At 47.2% G+C, this 23221-nt stretch overlaps 1 protein-coding gene across 1 annotated transcript in view; it reads left to right on the top strand.

The window, feature by feature from the left end:
• NPSR1 (neuropeptide S receptor 1) overlaps window positions 1-23221 on the top strand; it is a 99668-nt gene that overhangs the window by 31475 nt on the left and 44972 nt on the right. The window lies entirely within an intron of this gene.

Raw genomic sequence — 23221 nt, 5'->3', positions numbered from 1 at the left:
GATTAAAGTGATGTCTCGGCTCTTTCCAGTTATGTCTGAATGTTTATTTCCTTCCATTTGTCCCGATCTTGTGTTTGGGAACACTTCACATGTCAGTAACTATGGTTCTTCTCTATCATCATTTAAATTTTTTGGTTCTATTGCTGTATATTTGGAAAAATTGTCTAAGCTTTTCCAAGTCATCTGTTTTTTATTCCATTATTATTAGCAGTATTAACCTTACTTTTGTCCATTCTAAAATATCTTACAAGCTACTTTTGCTGTGACCATTTCAAAACATTCATTCCGTCTGTCATCCGATACCTCTTCCATTCTGACAGCTTCTCAGTGTTTTCCTTTTGACAGCTACCTAATGTCTTATTCTTATCTTCCACCTTTTTCTCCTAAAGTATAAAAAAGAACACAAAACACACTGCTTAACATTTAAGCATATTTCCTAAGCTAGCCAAGAGTTTTTGAGTGTACATATTTTTCTTGATATTTGTGTGTTCTCTTCTACTTACTCAAAATGCTACCAAATCTGTCTCCCACATGACTCATGTGTCCCACCGAACACTGTTTAACTCCCCGGTCGATGCCCATGCCTGTCGTTTAGACGGTTCCTGCTGCGGCTGCACAATGCACCCTCGTGGTCCCCGACTCTGAGGAGAGACAGTGTGTGTTCACAAAGGAAACCCATGGTTCTCAGGCAGGAAAGGGAGTTATCATCCTGTCTCTGTGGGAATAATGTAATGGAAAGGAATGAACTCTTCTCCCAGGAAAGCTTTTTCTTTTTCAGAGAAGTCGAGTTCCCTGCTCTTCCCCGCCTCCGCTCCACCCTTAGCAGCCATGTGCCCTGGACAAGGCACTGACCTTCACTAAGCATCTGTCTTTTCATCTCTAAAATGAGGTGTGTCCGAGGGACCTGGATGGTCTTAAGAGGCCAGAAGGGATCTGGTTCTAAGGACATTTTACATCTTCAGATGTCGGCTAATTAAAAAACCGTTGCTCTGATGGATGCCTCTCACCTCTGGGAACCAGGGGTGTCCTAAAGCAATGGCAGTACCTGGCTTCTGGCCCATGCAGGAGTGTGGCCAACCATGTAATGAGAAGGTGGACTCATCCCCCTGGGGCCTGCTGCCTTGCCAGGCTCCCCAGCCACACATTGTAACTCCATGCATGGCTATTCATTCATTCGTTCATTCCTTTAGCCACTCAATAAACACTGCTGAGCACTTACTGTGATAAGGCATGGCCCCAGGTGTTGTACTGAAGGCACAGCGGGGCATTTGGCTGTGAGTTACAGTTCAAACAATAAAGCAGTCAAGGGGACAATTTTGCTTTTGTCACACAAAGATCAGTGGCAAAATAAGCCTTGGCTTGATTTGCTTTAGCCATTCCAAAATGCCACCAAGGACCCGGTGTATGATGCTGGGTTAGTCCGCTGGCGAACACCACAGACCGGGTGGCTTAAGGAGCAGGTCAAGTGTTGTCCACTTTGGTTTCTCCTGAGGCTCCTTTCCTGATAGACAACAGTCATCTTGCTTCATCCTCACGTGGTCTTCCCTCTGTGATATGAAGGTCTGTGTCCTAATCTCCTCTACTTACAAGGACACTAGTCGTGTGGATTAGGTCCCACCCATTGGACCCTGTTTTACCTTTACCATTTTTTAAAGGCCCTATCCCCAGACACCGTCATATTCGGAGGTACCGGGAGTTAGGGTTTCAACAAATAAACTGGGGGGAGGTCACCACTGAACCTATAAAACAGATGCCTACTAATGATTCCCGAAACTCCCTTGCCCGCATGCACGGAGAAAGACAGTGGGTTTTAGAGGCTTTCCCGGAGGTGCAGGAAGGCGTGCTTCCCAGCAGGGCTTGGCAACCTCTACCTGCCCCTCACCGACCTGCCTTGACCTACACGCTCATGTGTGAACTCATCGGTGTGAACAAGATACACAGGCACACTGATGGGCTTAGCCTGAAGTCGAGCACCCCACTCCCTGAGATTCTGCTTGTTCCACAAGACAAGAGTTGAGCTGGTGTAATGAATACTTGAGCTAAAAGCCGGGGGGCCTACCAAAAGGTGCTGAGGCCGCCCACAGCAGCTTTCTAGCCATTCAGATGCTTTTGATTTTGTGAACTCAAGCCAAAGCTTCCCCGAACCGCCCAAAGTCTCCAGTTCCCTGCATCCCAACCCCTTGCTGTTTGGAGTACCTAGAAAGGCTACTTTCGGACCCAAACTGACAAGCTTAGTAGGTGAGCACAGGAAGGACTACTGCTAGTTCTTTGGGCCCTCTCCTCCAGATCCTCAGACTAACTACACAATGGCCCCCCTTCAGGGAGAGGAGAGAAGGCAGGTGGTGGAGGGGGCGACACCCACCATCTGTGAGTGACCTTTTCTAGAGTCCCCCGTTTGTGACTCCACTGCCCTTTGCACTTCCTACACTGATGTCTCAAAGGCCACGAACAATCAGAGCCTCTAGTCGATAAGACAAAGACCCTTCTATTTGGCCTAATACTGGACAACTGAGAGCACCCCCTTGGTCTGTGAACAGATTCAGGGGGGAAACACTGATGTGGGGTCCGCTGCTAGGTCCGGCAGGAAAGAGTGACATTGGTGGTGACTCCCCTACACAAGGGAGAAATTAAAGTTGTTTGTTGAACTGACACAAGCCAGAGGAAGATGGCATGAGAAAAAAATCCAGAAAGGCGAAAGCTAAGAGGTTTTCAAATTCCGTGAAATTATACTCTCACGAAGAGATCAGAAAGGCCGTTCTGGAAGAGAAGGAACTTCAGTGATGGGTAGGTTTCCCAGGCAGATAGATGGGGAACTGTCCTGGCCTAGAGAACAGGGTGCCGAGGGGGATGTACACAGTTAAGGAAAACGAATTTAATGAACTGTCTGAGACCACAGCTGCCCGTCTGAAAGTCCCCAGTTTCTCCAGTCTACTCGCCCCCGACAGTCCTTACCATGTCTTCCTTTGTTGTTGCTTTGTTTCCGTGTCCTTTCTTTACACGGTAGACAAAGGGGTCTTTTCAGGACTCAGACCCATTGTTCAAGCTGGGTGGTGGGTATAATAGTACATATAGAGGTCAGTAACATGCGGGTTAATGAAAACCTTGTACGTCTTTCTGTGTAAGTGAGAGGGCATCACACACACAAAATGTAAGTTTATAGTTATAAAGATCCCAGTGATTTAGAAGTGCACCCGAGCTTAAGAAGCACTGCTCTGGGGTCAGGGTGAGGCCAGACTGTGGACGCCTCCGAGCACCAGGAATCGGGTGTGGTAGATTAGGGCCCTGGGTCAGCACTGAAGGCTTCGAGCAGAGGCACAGTTTAAACAGAGGGGTCAAGTGTCCAAGCCAAACTGTAGCTTGTGGATACAAGGAAGAGACTTAATTGCTTATGAGAGAGTGTGTGTTCATTTCTCAGAGGACTCGTATCATCATCTTAGTTCTGTTTACAGTTTCCTTCCTCCCATAATTATTTTTTTCTCCATCCACTTGCCCTGAGAGCCTTACGCTTATTTCAGTATCTGTCAAAGGGTCACATTTCAGTATGTTAGTTATGTTGCTGAACGCTACAGCTTGAATTCCCATTCACCAGTTTTATCAAAATCTAAGGGGAAAAAAAAGCCCCTCTGCACTGCCTGGGAGACCCACGTGGGGGGTCTGGCCCCTGTGAGCTGTTGTCTGCCGTGGCGACGGGTCGCGGGTGGGTCTGAGCCTGGAGACACAGCGCTCCAGAGGTGGTTAGAGAGGAGCAGAGGGGGTGGGGTCCTCCCTGATCAGTAGCTACCATTGCTGGTCCCCGCAGCAACAGAATTCCAAGGGTCTGATCCATTTTGGTGGAACAGTAAGACACAACTGTGAATTTAATCATCTACAACATGATTTCATTTTTCTGAGTGACCTCGCATCTTTGTAAGGAGTAAGCAAGTTCACGGCTTTGGTAGCACAGTGTTGTGATGTAGGGGGACAAATGCCCCAAAATATTCTAGAGAGAAAGTTGGGACTTCAGGTTAAAAAGTCAGATGGAGCAGCCTCTGGAACCTCCCCTTTGCATGCCACCTTCCCCTCCCCTGTGACTTAGAACTTCTAGAAGAAAAAAATATATACTTAAAACAATACTGATTAACAGTCAAGCTCAAAGGCAGAAAGTGGAACCTCCAGCTGCCAGGAATGAAGAGCAAACACTCAGGCAGGAAGGCGCTGGGAGCGAGCTCTGCAGAACGGAGTGAGGATTAAATGCCCCACTTAGGGGCTGGGTTTCCACATCCCTGTGGGGTGGTCCTGGTGTCAGAGCACAGGACTGGCCTCCCGGAACCAGGCTGGAACTGGGGAGGCTGCACATGCGCCTGGGAAACAGAAAGTTTCCCCACTGGCAGGGAAGCCAGCCATCTGTCCTGGCCTCACCCCAAGTCCCTCCACCTATAGGAACCTCCAGAAATAGCCTTGCAAATTCACTGCACACACATGCCAGGCCCCACGTCCGTGGACACCTCTGGGAACACTATCCACATAAACAAGTGTCCCTCTTCTGGTCATTGATGGCTGTGTGACTTAAAACATCAGTCAATGTCCCCTCGTGTTTCTGAGGATCAGGAAAGCAAATGGGACACAGTGAGGCAGCTCTTCTTTGCTCTGTGACATCTGAGGCACAGCTGGGAATGACTTCAATGGCATGACTGGTGTGTTGACACCAGATGACCACCAGGGCCTTAGCCAGGACTGAGGGCTCTTGGTTCCTCTTCACATGGTCCTTTCAGAGCTTCCTTGAAGGGTGGCAGCCGGGTTTCAAGAGCACAGAGCAGAAGCTTCCAGGAATCTAGGGCCCAGGTTTAGAAGTTACAAAGTATCACTTCTGCCACTTTCCACAGGTCAAGTGAGAGTTAGAGCCCAGTCAGGACTCTAGAGGAGGGGACCACACAAGGATGTGAATAACACGAAACATGGTGGGAGGTAGTAGAGCATCTTTGGGGACTCGTGGCCCCACTGCTGGAACGGGACCATGTGCCAGTACCTGGCTGTGGTTGTGGAAACCCCAGTATGAATAGAAACACGGGTTTGGAACATGAGAGGCTGATGGTTCCCTTCTGAAGCACCCATAAAGCGGCCCTCTTGGAGGGACCTCCGTGCATGAGAGCACCCACAGGACTCTCCCCGAGTTCCCAGTGATGACAGGCCCCCAGAGGACATATCCAGACAGAAGGCAGAGCCACACTTAGAAGACCTGGGATAGGAGCTCCAGGTCTATCCTGGCTGACCATGTGGGGGTCCACAAGGTTCCCCATCCAAGACCCAGTCGTGAAGCAGAGCTGGGTCAGGGCTGGATGGGTCGGCGGGGTGGGGGTAGCTAGCCAGTGACATCAGCTACACATCAAGGCGCGCCATGGAGACCAAGAGCCAAGTGAATGACTCTGTGCTCTTATTTTGAAGGACATAGAGCACACGCGTGCCCATTAGAAGCTGCACCTGGGTCACAAACCTCCCATCTCAGGGATCTCAGAAAAGGAGCCCCAGGCTGCACAATCCACAGTGGAGACGTGTGCTCCGAGGAGCACAGATGACAGGTCCCACTGTGTGCCGTGTCTGGAGGAAGATTCATTGAGGACACCTGGTGAGAGAAAGCGAGTGAGAGGAGCCGGCTGTCAGCTCGGGTGGCTGCTTTGTGTCTGGCTCCTCTCTGCTGACTGACGCCTCGGAACAGAGCAGAGACGCAACTGTCTCACTCTGGGCTGCTTGGAAGGCGGTGAGGAAAGAATGCCTGATTCAGTACAACCTAGGAGCTCAAGCACATAAAGGCCATGTTGTCCAGGCCAGCACTGCTCTTGGGAGAAGCAAATGGGACCGTGACTCCACAAAGACCTCCTCCCAAAGAAATCCTCTTTTTGACAGCCAATCAGCCCAAGAAGGTTGTAAAGGAGCCCACTCTCGGAAGCACTTAAGAGTCAGAAAACGCTCCTGTCTTGCAGCCTGTACCAAGGAACTGTCAGTCAGCCTTCCGGAACACTCTGTGTGCCCTTACACTGGACTTGTGGCAGAAGTAATGCCACAAGTTCGCTATATCCCATTTCCTAGTCTTCCTTTCTGAGTGGGGTCAAGCTGATGCAATGTGAGTGGGTGGGATCGCTTCACTTCCCCCGGAACCATGTTGGGGGTAAATTTGGTGCAGAGCTTCCTCCTATCCCTGCTCTGAATCCACCAGGCCCTGAGATGAGACGGAACCGAAGGCTCGGCGGGGCCATCAGGTCCTGGGGGTCAGAGCACACCCTGGTCATTCATCAGAGCCCAGGAGGTCATCCGTGAGTGCCTCCCGCGGGAGGAGTGGGCTCTGGGACTGAAGGCATTTTCCCTAGGAAATGCCCCCATGGGATATGTGGAGTGCCACTGGACACGTCAATGCCTGCCCTCATTCCCTGAAAGGATTTGGGATCCTCTGACCCAAGAAGAGTGCCACTGTGGCATCTGGGGAGGGGAAGCCCATGAATCAACGCAAGAGATGAGTTCACTGCCTTATCAACATACCAGTGGACACAAACTTGAACCCAAGTTTGCTTACCTCAACACTCATGCTTTTCCCAGACTTGGTGAGAAAGCATCCAGAATCAGCAGGGATCAGAAAGAGGAGGAGGATGGAGTTCGTTCTGGAAGTTTCTCCAGAGCTCGAGGCCTGCAGTAACTACGGCAGAGTGTGTGAGTACTCAGTACCGAATCACTGGGTTGCACCGGAAGGTTTATGCATTGAGCAGCTGCTTGGTAGAGGGGCAGTGTGGGCGTGAAAGCTCTCAGAGCGCATGCGCCCCACACGAAGCCGCCCCACCCTACCTCTCTCCCTGACCCTACGGTTTAGCTGCAACACCTGGTCGAGCTCGCTGCAAAGCGGCTTCTCTCTCAGGACGTAGAAGGAGAATGGAATCAGATGACTGCCTGTTACATTCTTCAGAGCTGTTGAAGCAGCAGGTGACCCAGAAAAGATCTGCCCTGAGAAAAAAGAGGTAGCGCGCTGTCCCCCGATGACTGTGACGTTCCGTCTCCATGCGCTGTGGAATAATGATACTCAGAAATGGTATGCGAACAAGAAAGGCATTTTCCCCACAGCTGGCACTTTACCTAACAAACGCTATCCCATACCTGATGGTCTCATGAGGAGTTAGAATGCGTTCTCAGGCTGCGCCGCTGAAGGCTCCTCAATCACACACAGATTGTTTTCATTCTCTTAGGTAAAAAATCGAAATGGACTTCCTGTTCAAGGCTGTGTCTGGCTCACAGCCCTCCATGGAACCTGTCCCGTTCTCTCCCTTTAAACATATGCGGACATAAATGCAAACTCTTGTTACTTCGGAAAACCACCATGGACAGACTATTGTCAGAATCAGAGAGGAATGAACACCACTTCTAGGGAGATGGAGTTACACTGAGAAACCACAAGCCGAGGAGCCCTCTGCGCCACACCTGGATTCGTTTGAGGAATCAGCCCGCAAATGCGAGACAGCGGTGCCCCTGAGACCTGATCTGACCCACCCGGCAAGGAGAGGTTCGGGTTTAGCGGTCGCCAGGCTGCAACGCAAGCAGTGGATGGGCTCTCTACTGCATTCACCACCTCCTGGGGAGGAATCCAAGTCCCGGGGAAATGGACAGGATGTACATTGGGAGCAGGCTCAAGATGTAAAGGGATGTGCAGCTCCCCAAGTAATGAGCTGGCTGTGTGGGGTGAAAGATGTTCTCTGGTGACGTGCTTTGCTGGGAGTTGTGTGTGGTTTGTGTGGGGGTGTGTAATGTATGTGTCTGTGGTATGTGTGGTGTGATACATGTGGTGTATGTGTGTGACATGCTATGTGTATGTGGGTGCAGTGCATGCGTTTGTGTAGTATGTGTGGTTGTAGGCATGCACAGGTATGTATATGGCACATGGAGGGGGAGAACTGTGTGTGCATATACTTAACTATAATAGCCGAGTCCTAAAGAGTCAGGCAGTGAAAGGCGATGAAGACCCGTCAGAGACTCGGAAGTGGCCTGGAGCGGCTGGCGCACACTGGCCTGACCTCCCAAGGCGATCTTCATCACTGGTCTCCCTCTGCCATTGACCGTATCTGCTCCCAATCATCAGATCTGGGAAGAAAGCTAGTCATTTTTTAACAGAAATAAGTTAGCCATCAAATAATTTGGAACTACAGAAGCATACCTTATACATCCCCCCCCCAAAAAAAAACCAACATAGGGAAGGCTCTGAAGAAAGGATAATTCTGAAAAAATATATACTCAGTGGCCAGAAAAAAAAACATTTTAATTAAAGGTTTTGTGTCATTCAAAGATGTCAAAAGACACAACTAGGAACTGTCAGTAGGTCCTGCCTGGTATGGCTCAGTGGACTGAGCACTGGCCTACAAACCAAAGGGTTGCTGGTTTGATTCCCAGTCAGGGCAAATGCCTGGCTTGTGGGCCAGGTCCCCAGTAGGGGGCGCATGAGAGGCAGAAATACACTGATGTTTCCCCTCCTCTCTTTCTCCCTCTCTTCTCTTCTCTAAAAATAAAATAAATAAAATCTTTTTTTAAAAAAGGAAGTGTCATCCACAAAAAGACAGGGTGAGTAAAGGAACAAGATGATATGAAAGGGTGATAAGCTGTGATATTTTTTTGTGCAAAAAAAAAAGAGCAAGTTAAAATCCAGTATTTACAATATAATTCTACTTTGGGGAAAATATATGTGCATATAAATAAAAAATAAAGCCTGGCCATGTTACAGCTCAATGTTAATAGTTCTTTAACTGGACGGCGAGTGTGTGGAAGACTTGTTTTTTTCTGTTTCGCATGCTGGTTTGTTTCTGGCTCACCTGGACTTTCTCGGTTTCCTGCACGCCACATGGAAGAGATGTAAACAAAGCCATGACATAATTAGATTTTCAAGGATAGAGACAGGACTGCTGGGTCAGCGTGAGGGACAGGACAGTTGAAACTAATCTGGTGAGGGGTGGTGGCAGCACCCAGACGACAGTGGCAGACTTGAGTGAGCCTACAGACATCAATTGATGAGGCAGGAGACCGGTCGGATCTGGGAGTGAGCCACAGATAATCACTGCATCTTAAACTACAGGGGAGAGCCAGCCAGATGGAGAGGAGGGGAAGCCATTGCAACCAGAAGTGTGTCCCGGTGTTGGACCTGTCTCACAGTGGCCTTTCCCAACCACACTGCAAACACACGGGATTTAAACCATCATTTTCAAAGGGAGAGGAAAGCACCCTCCCTCTGGAAGCTCTGAGCCTGTTAAGTCCGAGCAAATGCATCAGTCCTGGCCCAGGCGGTCAGTCCCCAGGCAATGCGGCCTGAGGCAGCTGTGCAGTAAGAGGTATTCTCTGCTCTGTGCCTCATTTACTCCTGAATGGGGAACTCCTGGGAATTCTGGATCAGCCAAGTGTGGCACCGTCACCATTCCTAGGAAATTCTCATTTGACCCCAGTGACTTAGGATAGCAGAGCCACGTTCCATTGCCCTGCAATAATCACTGTGACCTTCACTGGGAACGCAGTGTCCTTTCCCCAAGGACCGGCTCCCAAATGCAATGTAGCAGATGAGCCCTGGCAGGCAGTGGAGATTCATCACACTGACAGGTTCTCCCTGAGGACTCCACGTCCTTGAAAATTTGACGAAAGCGTCCTTTTATGTGAAGGATGAAGGGGTGCCCATTTCTCACTGGCACAAAGCAAGGCAGCTTGTAATCACCTGCTTTTCGCCGACATTTGAAGTCAGAAGGGTCATTGGGATTTCCACAGCAAACTTCACTGAAGGTCTTTGTCAGAAGACTTCTTGCTCACTTGATCCAGTCAACGTTTCTTACCAGTTGTAGCTCATGGCAATAATAATGATCATGATGATAAGACACTCTGAACATTCGTTAGGTTGCCAGACCCCATTGTGCACCTATCTCATTTTATCTTAATGTCACACAAAGAAGGTCACCCAGTTGCTCCAGAGGTCAGAGAGAAAACTTACCCATTTGGTTGAACCAAAACCCATCTACTCCCCACACTGAGAAGTCAGAGTTTTGTTTTAAGGAATATGCTATTTTCCAGAAAGAACCATTACACTTTCACTTTGACCTTCATCCTCAAAGTCATGCAAATCTGAATTACTAGCTGGTTTCTCCAAAAGTGTAATTAGTGACAACTGGCTTTTCATCACCTCCTATATATGTAGATCTGGAAAAATGGCACAGCCAGCATAAAGTAAAACCTCTGACCAAGTACAGCCATTTTGCCACAGAAACAGATTCAGAAAAAATGAACCAAGGAACTCTAGAGAAAGAAAGGGCGTTATATAAGCTTTCAACAAATGAAAGTAATTGTCATTAATATTATATTAAAGTACAAAACAGATAATCCTCTCTATAGTATGTGGCAAAACCCTCCATTTTATTGGGCAGAGGTCATTAAACACAAACCCCCACATGTCTGCTGTCTGTGGGGTCAGATGGGACAAACACCTAACAGTGATGACCATATGCATTACCAAGCCACCCCCATGGATGAGCTATTTACATTCCACTTCAGAAAGGAACAAAAAAGGGACGGAACTTCCAAAAACAAAAACAAAACGGAGGCTTTCTTCCCAGACTCGGAGCTGGTTAAGACGGAAAGCCAGCCCGTGGGAAGAGAAGCAAGAACCTGTCTCTACAGTCTGTGGGAGGGACACCCATCAAACTTCCGTTTTCAGTCCCAGAAGTCAGAAAACCAGGAGCCACAAGTAGGAGCTATTCCAAGTTCCAGCTCTGGGAGAAGCACGCCAGACCGTGTATCGGGGACCACGGGGTCTGCACTGGGTTGAAGGAGGCAGGCCGGAGGCAGGCCGGGCTGGGCAGGTGATGGGGGTGTGGAAGTGGGGTGTGCACCTGTAGAGCCTCTTCTTACCTGGGGTGGGGAAGCCAAGTAAAGGGAAGCAGCAGTGCCTCAGACCCTGAAAAGGCACCAACGCTCTAGGTGCAGTTGGTGCTCTTGTTTTAGTTCCTAAAGACAACTGGACTTTGATCTGGTCAACAGGACGGGCAGAAAAAACTCCCGCCCCCTCTTGTCTGCTCACCTAAGGGTTTTCAGAAACTACAGAAGTATGGGAACAAGAGTGACATCATCTCTGAAAGACACCATCTAGCTCCAAGTCTGGTGTTATGACAGACCCCCAGGGAAACCCCTTCGTAGAGCACGAGACCCCTGAACACCACACACAGGGTTTCTTCTCCCAGCCCCGAAGACTGGGGCGATTCCCAGATAAGCTACAGGTAGGAGCAAGGAGAGAACATGATGTATCCTTACATTCCTCAGTACAACCTCTCTGGGTTGAGAAAGCATTTTTGCTTGCTATTTCTACGGAAGAGAAGAGAGGAACTTGCTCCTCTGCCTCCCAAGAGGAAACAGAAAGTTAGATTCGATTTCACAGTGTACCCACAGTTTCTGACCCAAGGAAATGGATCAAAATGCCCAAGGCCCCTGCCACTTACCCTGTGCAAGAACCCCACCCCACCCCGTGTCCCCTCTCAGCTCTGAGTAAAACCATCCGGAGCCCATCCTCCTTTCTCAGGGATGCCACCTGCTGCAGGGCCCAGGCTCTGCATGCATTGCCACTGCCTGAAGGCTGGGCAGAGCCCTGACCCCTGGAGACAGCTTAACCTGACACTGGAGAGGGAGCAAAGAAAGAACAACCCCCCTGACTGCTCCCTCTCAGCCTCTTTGTGTCCTGGAATATCCATCTCCTTATGAATAAAAGAATCAAAGTGTGTTCCATCCTAGAGAAGGATTGTCTCTGAATTTTGTAATATTAAAGCATTTTGAAAAAAAAATAAAAAGCCAACCTCTGAGAAAAGAATCCATGAGCATATACAAAGATTCTATAGTTCAAAAGGAAACTCTCCAAGGAATATGAGTGTGATCCAATAAGAAAACAATAGAACGAACGGTGTAACTGAAAAGAATGAGTAAAATTACCAGTTTGCAAATAATGTGATTAAAAAGAAAACCCAAGATTATTTCATTAAAATAGCTCATTATAAAACCAACAAACATAAAAAGCAATTAGCTTTTTAATATACTAGCAATAACCTGTTACAAATATAATAAAAGCTAAAGATGGAATTTTCATTAGCAGCAAAAACACCAAATGCATATGAATACAGTTTGAAATAAATGTAGTGACTTATTTAAAAAAATGACAGAAGTTAACTGAATGACAGGAAAATTAGCAATTGAAAATCCATTCAATGTTTCTGGTGAGAAGGGACATTTGCAATTTTTTGCCATATTACCTATTACCATATTACAATTGTGGTCAATTGTAATCTTCACTATATTGTAAAGATTTCAATTATCCCCAAACCAGAATTTCGTTTCATGCAATTCAACTGAATGAAGACTCCCACTGAATTGTTCATTTTAAAACTAGCAGCCATTCTAAAGCACGTCTGGAAACATAGTCATGATAATTTTTAAGAAACTTGCAAGAAGAAAAACAGTGAGTAAAACTAATACAAAATAGTAGTAGAAGGAAACTGTAATTGAAATTTTTTTTAAATTTTAAACCTTAAAAATAATAAATAATGAAAGGAAGTGTATATAAACCCACGTATCAAAAAAGAAACAGTGAGTGAAATATACAGCTGCTCCCCTTAAAACAAAGCTGCATCAGCTTATCATCTGAAAGGGAAGGAACAGGATGAAAGGCCAGAAACACATCCAATGAGCCTTAGACTTTAGGAAATGCAAATGTGCTTTTGAAATCAATGCGCGGGGAAAAATCAGAGGTGGAATAGAGTGGAAGCTCAAGGGCTCCCGCAGACTGAGGCTCCAGCTAGCCTGCCCGCACCTGCCTCTGTGCTGCCCACAGCCCCCTGTACTTGGCCTTCCCTCTGACTTTGGGGGAACAGCCTTCCCCCAAAGATATTCCTGGTTTCCCCTCCTCGGCGAGCCTTCCAGGGCCTTCCTAATTGGATTGGCACCCTGCAGAGGGTTTGAGGGATTTCAGGGCTGATCAACTGAGCAAGATGCAAAAAGAAAATGCAATTCACCAGGAAACCTATTTCCTTGATATTTCATGTCACCACAAACAAAATACATGCAAACAAATACAACAACGCACCACCATGTCGGCCTATTAAGACAGTAGGTTTCAAGAAATTGGTCGTGTGTCACGCTGTTTTTATTCAATAAAATCTGAAATGGTTTCAACAAAACACTACAAAGTATATCTGGGTCATAGGTATCTTGCTACTTTGTATTTTCTAATTGTTCACCCACGAATATTACTTACATTAAAAAAAGGAATTATACATAAAAAATAAAGTTTGGTGCCAACTCTGGCTTCCAGTGCAGAGGGTCATGGGGGCAGCACTGAGAACTGCAGGAGGTGGGGGCGGCGGGGGGCGATGCTGCCCCTTTCAGCAGCGCAGGGAGGAGGTGGTCTTTCCGTGCTGTGGGGAAGGGTCAGGGGACGAGAGCTGACACTGCCCAGGCGGATCTCCAAATCCCAGTGGAGGTTTTCCACGTGGCCAGAGAAGGAAGCATGGGCAGGTGGAAGAATACAAGGTGCACAGAGAGGGGACGGCACCAACGTGGGGCTCGGTCGTGTCATACTAAACACAAGTGACGCCTTGAAACCTCACTTTCCAGAACTCACAACAGACACTAAAGTTTACCATGTCACGGGGTTCACGGTGAAGTTCACCTCACTGGTTAGGGGTAAACAGTTTTTGATAAAATTTGCAAAGCAAGGGTCAGTAAAAAGAACACATTTCTCTAATTGGTAGAGAAATTAGAGAAAATTTCTCTAATCAGCTCCGTGGTAGGGGGAGCTGGAACAGGTCATGAATGTATCTTCAAGGGAAGAGACCCAGTGTCCCCTCGCTCCCCTTTCTTAGTCATTAAGGAATAGGACAAGCTTATCGGTAGCAGGGAAGGAAGTAAGTGATGGCAACAAGAGGAGGACTGCTCGGGGCACCAGGCAGTGCGACTCAGGTGCCAGTTGCTCACAGCCGTTGTTCAGGAAAGCCAGCTGCATGCTTGAGACCCAGGGAAGCTGAGTTCGAGTTGGGCCCCACCTCCCAACATGGGAAAAATCCACCGTCCCCACCAGCTCATTATCCAGGTAACTAGGTGAGCATTCCTAGGGCAGCTTTTGGACCATTGTGTTCGTCCACAGCAGAACCCCTGGGGTCGCTTTCAGGCCCTTCTGGTATCCACCCTAGAGGTCCATGACATTTTATTTATTTTAATTTTACTGAGGCTGTCTCTGATACCTCCATGCTTTTGTGAGTAGAGTGCAGGGTGCATCAACCAGCGAGTGAGCCAGGTGGGCCGCCCAGCAGGCACGTCTTAGCTGAACGTGTCTGCATGCATTTATCAGCACCCACACATGCGCACCTTTACCTCGAGGCTGTGGTTTGTGGAAAGTAGGCACAAAAAAGGTGCTGACTGCCAAAGCCAGTGGTGGCCCTGAAGAGCAAGAGATTGATAGCTTTGGGGCAGAAAAGAGATGTTTTGGATAAATGACAAAGAAGAGTATTTACTCATCACTTTGTTAAAGTCTGAACAATAGGCCCAGCATTTAGAAAGATGCAAAGGGGACTCCTGAGTCTGTTTTCATGATTACCTGAACCAATTCAAAAACCATTCATCCAGATAGAGGTAAAATAAATGAACGATGAAATGGCAGTTGACTCAGTGTTAGCAGGTGTCTGACTCGCAGGTGTGTCCAACATTCTGGTGTCTCTGGGCCACACTGGAAGAAGGAGAGCTGTCTTGGGCCACACGTTAAAAAATGCATGTGGTGACATGTAATCACACACACTAAAAAATCTCATAATATTTTCAGCAAATTTATGATTTCGTGTTGGGCCGCATTCACAGCCACCCTGGGCTACATGTGGCCCTCGGGCCGCAGGTGGGACACCCCTGTAGGAACCTGTGCACCACAAAAGCACCATTAAAGCTTTGACAGCACGGACTGAAAAATAGAAGTTGGCTGGACATTTTAGGAAATATTTTTTTCTTTGCAGAATTTAGATAATAGGCCTTTGTAAGGAGAGGGCTTCTTAACTGCACCTCTGTACCAATGTGCACTTGGTAGGGATGATGAACCCCATTCAACGTTCTTGGTTAGTGCTGCTGCAGGGCCACGATGCAGAGTTATGTGGGGGTTATTTTCATGACAGAATGCACTCGAAGTGTTATTTAAATTATTTCAATTCTGCATTTGTAAAGTCACAGAAGTCACAGATGTCACAGACTTTTCAGCTGCTATATGCTGCACTGGATGAAAAGAAACTATATGACATTCAAGAAAATAGCTTCCCAACTGGGGAGAGGTATTTCTCTTATGAATAACAGACGACTTTGGTGCTGCTGGAGCAGGGGTCCCCAACCTCTGGGGCTGTTAGGTACCAGGCCGCACAGCAGGAGGTGAGTTTGAATATAAGGCACTTGAATCATCCGAAAACCATCCCCCCACTGCCACCAGTCTGCACAAAAGCACTCTTCCACAAAACTGGTCACTGGTGCTAAAAAGGTTGGGGACCACTGTTAGAATTACTGGGGAGAAGGGCACAGGAGTTGATATTGAGGAGATGGGTGGGCAGAAGCCCACCATTAGCTGCGTTTTAAGCCATGCCTGGCAGTAAGGGGCATGGAAAGGTCCCCATCTTTAAGAGACAGAATCAGACAGGCTCCCCCAGAAACCAATCCCCCTGAAAGAATCCCCTGGAAACAGTGGGGGAGACAGACTGGTAAAGGAACCTGACTGGAGGAGCCACAGTGACCACTTAGGAGGCTACTTTAATAGCCCCCCAAAAGGTGGTAAGGATTGCAGTCAGCCTCCAACCTAGTGGTTCTCAACCCTGGACTTTAGAGTCAGCTGGGGAGCTTTTGAGACCACAGGTTCCTGAGGCCCACCCCAGACCGAGTCTATCGGGATCTTTGAAGGTGGCAGCTGGGCATCAACATTTGTACAAGTTCCCCAGATGATTTTGATGCAGAGGAGAGCTGAGACAGCTGCTCTGAACCAGGCACTGGCAATAGATGTGAGTATGTTCAAAACACATTCAGGAGGTGAGACTTCACGGGGACTAACGGGAATGGAGGAACGGAAGCATCCAATTTCAAGGTGCGAAATGTCAGCCTCGCAGCTGAGGGGGGAAGGCGGTACTTAGTAAGACGGAAAATATGCGGGACCTCCTCAAAGCTGAGCACACTTCAGGCTTTGAATATGCTGTACCATGGAGTCTCTTCAAAACCTTACCTGCCCTATAAGCCTATAAATTTGGAGTGGCTGTTAGCAATGAAGGCCTCTATTTTTTTTTAAAAAAAAACATTTTTTTTCTGCTGTAGGAAAAATGATGTCTGCTCAAAAGTCATACAAGAAAAAATGGTTTGACTATAGATGTGTGTTCTCAAGGGAGATCTGGGCGTTGAAAGAGCAACACTGCGTTCTGAGGATTTTGCTCCCACCTGAGATTAGGTTTGCCATTCCTTTTCTTCACGACGGAAGTGGAGCATCTCCTCAGAGGGTTGAGTTTCTCAGCATCTTGGTCTAAATAAAGTTTCATGGCCATTTGACATTTCAGTTTCTTGAAAACCCACATCCACCTGCAAGTGTGTTCTCTGTCATCTCCTGCTGGCCTTATCTGCTCTTCCTTGCTGCTGTCTCCACATTCAATGGTTGTATTTTTCTCTGAGGTGGTGCTTCTCTCAGGCACAGTCTCTCCACAAGGGACCCATCAGCACTAGGTTTCCGTTATCCTTAGAGCTGGTACCCAGTCCCGATGGCCGTGGGATGGACCACTCTGACTGGCCAGGCCTGAGTCCTGAAATCATCCTTGGTGGAGGGAATTGGGTCAACACCACCCAAGTCATGTAGATTAAAACCTGGTTGGGAGAGGACACTCGAGATACTGTTACCCAGAGGAGATGTATGTAGGGTAAGCAGAAATGACAGGTGATCGGAGAAACTTCAGTGGGCTCACAGTTGTCCATTCCACCCAGCCTCACCACGGTCAGGTGACCCCCGGCAGTGACCCATGGATCGCTGTGCTCCCCGCCCCTGCCCCAGACCCCACGCATAGCCACATGTGGAGACACAGATGGCCATGCTGATGGGGAGGCTCAGGAAGTTTCAGAGAAAAGACCACTTTGGAGGTAAAAGCTAGAAAGAATCGCCAAGGTGGGGCCATTTCTCCTATCTCTAATCCCAGAGCCCCATTCCTCGCCTCTGTTTTGCTGACTTTGATGATTGAATGAATATCTGGATCCTACATATATGTGCCCCACAAAGCCCACATGAGACTTCCTTCTTTCTCTAAAATATATATTGAGTGCTTCTAGGAATACAAGGGCTGAAAAAGCGACAGCTGTCAACTCAGGGTCTAGAGAAAACAAAACAAGCCTATGAAAAATAATGCTTAATGAGCTGATTTCCAAAACCACAAGGCAGCTTTGAAAAATGTTCATTTCTTGAAATAGTAGTTAAGGTTTTGATAATCTACCCTGAGGAAAACATCTAAAACTGCTGATGAGGCTTTCTTGCAAAGATTTTCATCACAGGGCTATTTCTACCAGCAAAAAACTGTAAACAACTTCATCAGCAAACACCGAATGAACAATTAAACAACATGTGCCCCATCCCCTCAAAGCATGTAATGTTCCATTAAAAACGTTAATAACAAATTTGTGACAATATAGAAAAATTTCATAAAGTGACTGATAAGCAAGACAGAATATTATACATACACAATGAACTCCAGTTCTATAAAGAAGTAAATGCCACAGACATTTTAAACTAATCTTTCTTACATCCTCAATGTCCTCTACCCTACCTCTTTTTATCATATTGCATGGCAAAACCACAACCTTGGTACCATCTGATTTTCCATTGCTTTGCCATCTCTAGGTGAAGCAGCCTGGAAAAACAAAACCAAACCACACGGTACTGCTGACTCCCCCTAGTTTCAGAACTCAGAACTCAAACAAGCCATTAATTCTGCATGGCAACCATATGCCCATTTCCCTATGGTCCATTGAATTATGCATAAAAATGTCATAAGTCTACCAAAGATAATAATGATATTATTTAAAGTATTTGCAATTTTTCATATGATCTTGTGATAAGAAAGCTGTTATCTCATACCACATCCCTCACTGTCCCAAACTCTCTCTTACCTTCTCTCTCCTCCAACTTCCAATGCCTTCTGTCTCATCCTCCCTCCGACCAAATGACTTTGTGGTCCTGCTCCTTTCAGAAAATTGAAGCAGCAGGAGGACCCTTCCCCCCTCGTTCCCTGCGGCCTGTAGCCTCCTGCCAACATCAGCCTCCATGTCTGCTGCCTTCCCACCCGGGGACGTGGCCGAGTTCCCCATGCTCCCAAGGCTAACCCAGCCCCTCATGCATTAGACATCATGTAACTACTCTCATTTGTTACTCCAGAAAACTTCTTCCACCCTGATAGTTCTCCCCTTTCTGCTAGATATTAACCATCAACATTCACACAATGCCGTTGTTTCTCAAACAACAAACAAAAGCAGACAAAGAAGTTGATTCTTCTCACTCATTCTTGCAGCTACCATTCTATTTCTGTCCCGCCCTTGAGAAGACTATTTCTATTTTCATGGCGACCAATTGATTCCTCTCCTCCCATCCCCACTCGAATCCATGGCAGGCAGGCTTTTGCCTCTACAATAAAACGGCTCGGACTAAGTGTCCTCAATAAGCTTTGTATTCTAAACCTAGGGGCCGATCACCACGCTTCCACTTATTGAACTGACAGTGGTGCTTCACACAACTCATCATTCCCACTTCCTGAAAATACTTCTTTCCGTGGCTTCTACCGACAAAAATCTCCTGGTTCTGCATTTCTCCCAAAGGCTGCTCCTTCTCAATCTCTTTTTTTGGCTCCTTCTCTTATTTCTGGTGTCATGTCAATAGAATGCCTTCGGCTCTAAGATCAATGATTTGATCTGCATTTGGTGGCATCATCCTGCCTCGTGGCTTTTAAAATATCTTTGTGCTGATGGTGCCCCAAGTTCTACCTCCGCCAGGAGTTCTCTCTTGAGCTCAAGTTTCCAAAGTCCAACACATGCTGTGTTTATTGTCTGTATCTCACCCCTGGAGTATAAACTCCATCAGAAGAAGATTTCTGTCTATTTCATTCACTATGCCCAGAAGAACACCTGGCACACAGTGGGCATTTAATAAATACCCACTGAGTGAATGAATTCATAACGCTATACCAACTCTGTTTTGGTTGCTCTTTGCAAGGGATATATTTTTTAAAGATTTTATTTATTTATTTTAGAGAGGAGAAGGGAGGGAGAAACAGAGGGAGAGAAAGATCAATGTGTGCTTTCCTCTTGCGTGCCCACTACCAGGGACCTGACCTGCAACACAGGCATGTGCCCTGACAGGGAACCAAACCCGTGACCCTGTGATTCTCAGGCCAGCACTCAATCCACTGAGCCACACCAGCCAAGGCACGAGAAATACTTTTTTACGGCCTTTTACTTTCATCCTATTTATGTCTTTGAATCTAAAATGAGTCTCTTTTAAACAGGATATAGTTGGATAATGACTTTTATCATTTCTTTGCCTTTTCATTGGTGAGTTTAATCCATTTACATTTAAAGTAATTACTGACAAGGAAAGATTTACATCTGCCATTTGCTGTTTGTTTTCTGTTTGTGGCTTTTTTTTTTGTCTGCAATTAAATATTTCACATCCAGCAGAGTAAGAGTTTACACTAGCAATTAATTTCAGTTTTTGAAGACGATGAACATTATTTTTCTTGTACGGCTTCAAGCAAAAGCATAATGTAAGCTTAGATTCCAGGATCCCTGAGCTGGTGTGACCAGTGGGAGAGGTGAACAGGGATGGAGGAGAGGGTTCTGGGTACCGCTGCCTAGCTGCTTTCTTCCTATGGGGACCACATTCTCCAATAAGGCTTATTGTGGCTGTAGGCGTGTTTCCTGCCTAGCTCTGCTCAGCAAGGCTCACAGCCAGAGAGCATAATTGATGTGCACAAAGCCGGGGCTCTTGCCAGCTCACGGAGCCAGGGCCTCTAATTCAGAGAGAAAGGAATTGGGCCTTGGCCAGTCATGTACCTTTTATGCTTTCATATGGGCATCAGTCAGACATTGATTTCGGTTTGACAAACCAGGAAAAATAAAACTGTCAGCATCCAGGCATGTTCTTTACTGGGACTGTTAGCTTCGTAATGGAAGGGAATGTTATTGCTGCAGGCATGTGCATAATATCTATTGATCAAGCTTCCTCCTGTTTTTCCTGTGGTTCTGGCAGTGAGGGAGGACAGTGTGGGTCTCACATCACAGCCTCTTCACACTCAAGCTGGGCCACAGTCGCTAACACAGCTCGCTAAAGTCTCCGGGGGGACCCATCAAGCAGCAGCCTCAGGCGGGAACAACGGCGTGAGGCTGGGCGTTGGGGCAGCTGGGTTCTAGTCACAACTCTGCCACCACCTTGCTGTGTGACCTTGGGCCAGCTGCCAGCCCATTCTGTTCCTCTCTTTGTTCCACACTTCCTGGAATCCCTCCATTAGACGGTCTCTCCAGGGCCAAGGTTTGGTGCCCTCATTAAAATCAAAATGCTGTTGAGAGAATAAGTGGCTTTAGCCATTAGCCATGGAGAATTAGGGCTAATTTTCAGTCAGTTGAATTTGTTTACAACCAAGAGCTCTTTGGTTTTGGGGGGCTGACGTGGAGGATGGCAGCAGGTGGGAGAAGGCCAACTGGAGTGCTGGGAATCTTCTCACTGGTGGGGCTGGGGTGGAGGACACAGGAAATGAACCTAGTGGGTCACTGTCGAATCACAGACAAAGGTCTGCGAGACTCAGCTTGGTCACTGCATCCATCTCCCCTCAGTGCCCGCATCCCTAACAAAGGGACCGAGGAGCTTCACATAACCCCTTCCAGTAATGGGAATAATCGCCTCCCCCCAAAAGCAAGCCACTCGGAAGCACCAAAGAGTCACTGAGAAAAGACCCTGAGCCCAGCCCCATATTAGTCAGAAGTCTATTGTTTTTCCCAAGTGACAGCTCTAAAGGGAATATACACTAAGGTATATACACTAAGAGTGTGACCTTCAATTTTCTTCCAGATCCATGTGTCCTATCTTTGCTCTGCCACATGGGCAACCCCAACAAAGTTGAGGCCCCTTATGGCCACTCTCAGCCTGATGTGCCCTGAATAACTAATCACCCAACTTCAGTCTTCACAAAACCCCTTAGAGGCTCTGCCATTTATCAGTGGTGACAAACTGCATGAAACACGGAAAAATGTCTTAAAATTCCTCTTTATGCGTCCATTTACCTCTCCCCAAATCTCCAACAGATGCTCACAATCTCCCTATTCCCTGTTTCACAGGCTCTCTTTCCGGCAATTTCTTCTTAAAACTTCCAAGGAAAGAGGGAAGGGGTAGAAAGGGAAGTGAGGAGAAGGGCGGAAGGAAAGCTCACATTGTTGAGAGCCTCTCTGTTCCAAGACTTTAGTGACATGTAACCTTGACACAGGGCATAGACTTATTTCGGGTTGATAAGGTAGCCACTAAGACTCAGGATGTCTTTTCTGTGTTCTGTTCACTCAGGGTTTGGTTTGGTTCTAGCCCCTGGACAGCCCATCAGTTCATTTAACCACCACTGTTTTCTCAGTAGATGTCAAACATGTTAAATTAACTAGCACGCGTCACGGAAAGCAAAGGAGCCAGTCGTTATCATAGATCTAGTTTAAACAGAGATGGAGATGTCACTTCTTACTTATAATTTTTAATTTCAAAAAACTACCTTCCAGCACATTAGCTAGGAGCCTGGGGCTGACGGGGAAACTTGCCCTCTCGTTCCAGTCTGTGCAGCTCTCTGTCTGGTCACTCAGCTCTATTCACTACCCCAGCACCAAGAACATATACCAAGGTTTTATGTTCCAAGCATCTTACTAAGAATTTCACATGCACTAGCTCATTTCACCTGCGCCATAGCCCTGAAAAGCAAGTACTCTTACTCTCAAATGTTCTCGAAGAAGCTGGTTCAGGGTGGCCAGGGACATGCCCAGGACGGCGTAGCGATTGTGTGGCGGAGCCAGCATTTGAAACGCTGCGCTCAGGCTCCAGGACCCACACCTCACACGCAGCCTGGACCTGTAAGATGATACCCAACAAAATGAAAAATGCAAGATAAGAGTCATAGAAAATATTCAACTCTGCTACAGAGACGGAGAGTTAGGCTTCGAGGCACTGCCGAGTTACTGCAGCTGAGCACATTTCATTCTGTGCTTCCTAGTGGCTGAAACTAAGGGCACAGCTCAGTAGATTCTTCCCTGGCCAGCAGGGCTCAGACGGTGGGAGCATTGTCCCGTAAGCCAGAGTTGTGGGTTTGATTCTGGTCAGGCCATATGCAAGAGGCAGCCGATTAATGTTTCTCTCTTGCATCAATGTTTCTCTCCCTCTCATTCTCCCTCCCTTCCCCTCTCTCTAAAATCAGTAAGTGTGTCTTTGGGTGAGGATAAAATATTAAAAAATAAAAATACCTGAATGATTTTTAAAAACTCATCAGATACAATTCATTCTAACCTCAAGGAAAAATGCCCAGACAGATGTTTCCTGATCATGAACCTTGATCTGTGGAGCTTTTATACATAGGACTGTGACAACACATCAATAAACTATCCTCACCAACATCCCTACAATGGGTGAGTCACAGATTCTCACAGAGCTACAATAGGGGCCAATAATCACCGTCCCTGATAAGCACAGGCAGAGCTTGTGAGCATAGGAGTCATCATTCATAGCAGTTCCCAGATCCTGCTAGCTTTTATGGTGTCTTTATTTTTGAGCAAATAAGATTTGTGCTCAGATCTTAGATCAGGCAGAGGCTGCCTTTAAGACCATCCCCAGACAGTGACGGATCTGTGTCCCTTGCTGCCTTACCTCCTATCACATGTTGGATTTTTTTGGAAACAGATGCTAAAACAGAATTAGCCACGCAACAGGTTTGGGGAGAGTAGCACTTATGAGAAGAACAGGGAGACACAGGGGAAAAAGACCCATCAGGGCCCAACAGCAAGCTACCCGGCTCTGAGAGCTCATTAAAGGATTCCCACATTAGATGGAAATGACTAGACCCTTCTCCCTGATCCACTGTTGTCTGAGTCTGCACTGATATGAACATGATCTCAACTAGAGAGCTGAGGCTAACCCCGAGGAATGTAA

The sequence above is a fragment of the Artibeus jamaicensis genome, unplaced genomic scaffold (genome assembly GCF_021234435.1).
Source record: "Artibeus jamaicensis isolate MK-2021 breed Jamaican fruit bat unplaced genomic scaffold, CSHL_Jam_final contig_1016, whole genome shotgun sequence".
NCBI lineage: Eukaryota > Metazoa > Chordata > Mammalia > Chiroptera > Phyllostomidae > Artibeus > Artibeus jamaicensis.
This window is presented reverse-complemented; position numbering and strand designations above follow the sequence as displayed.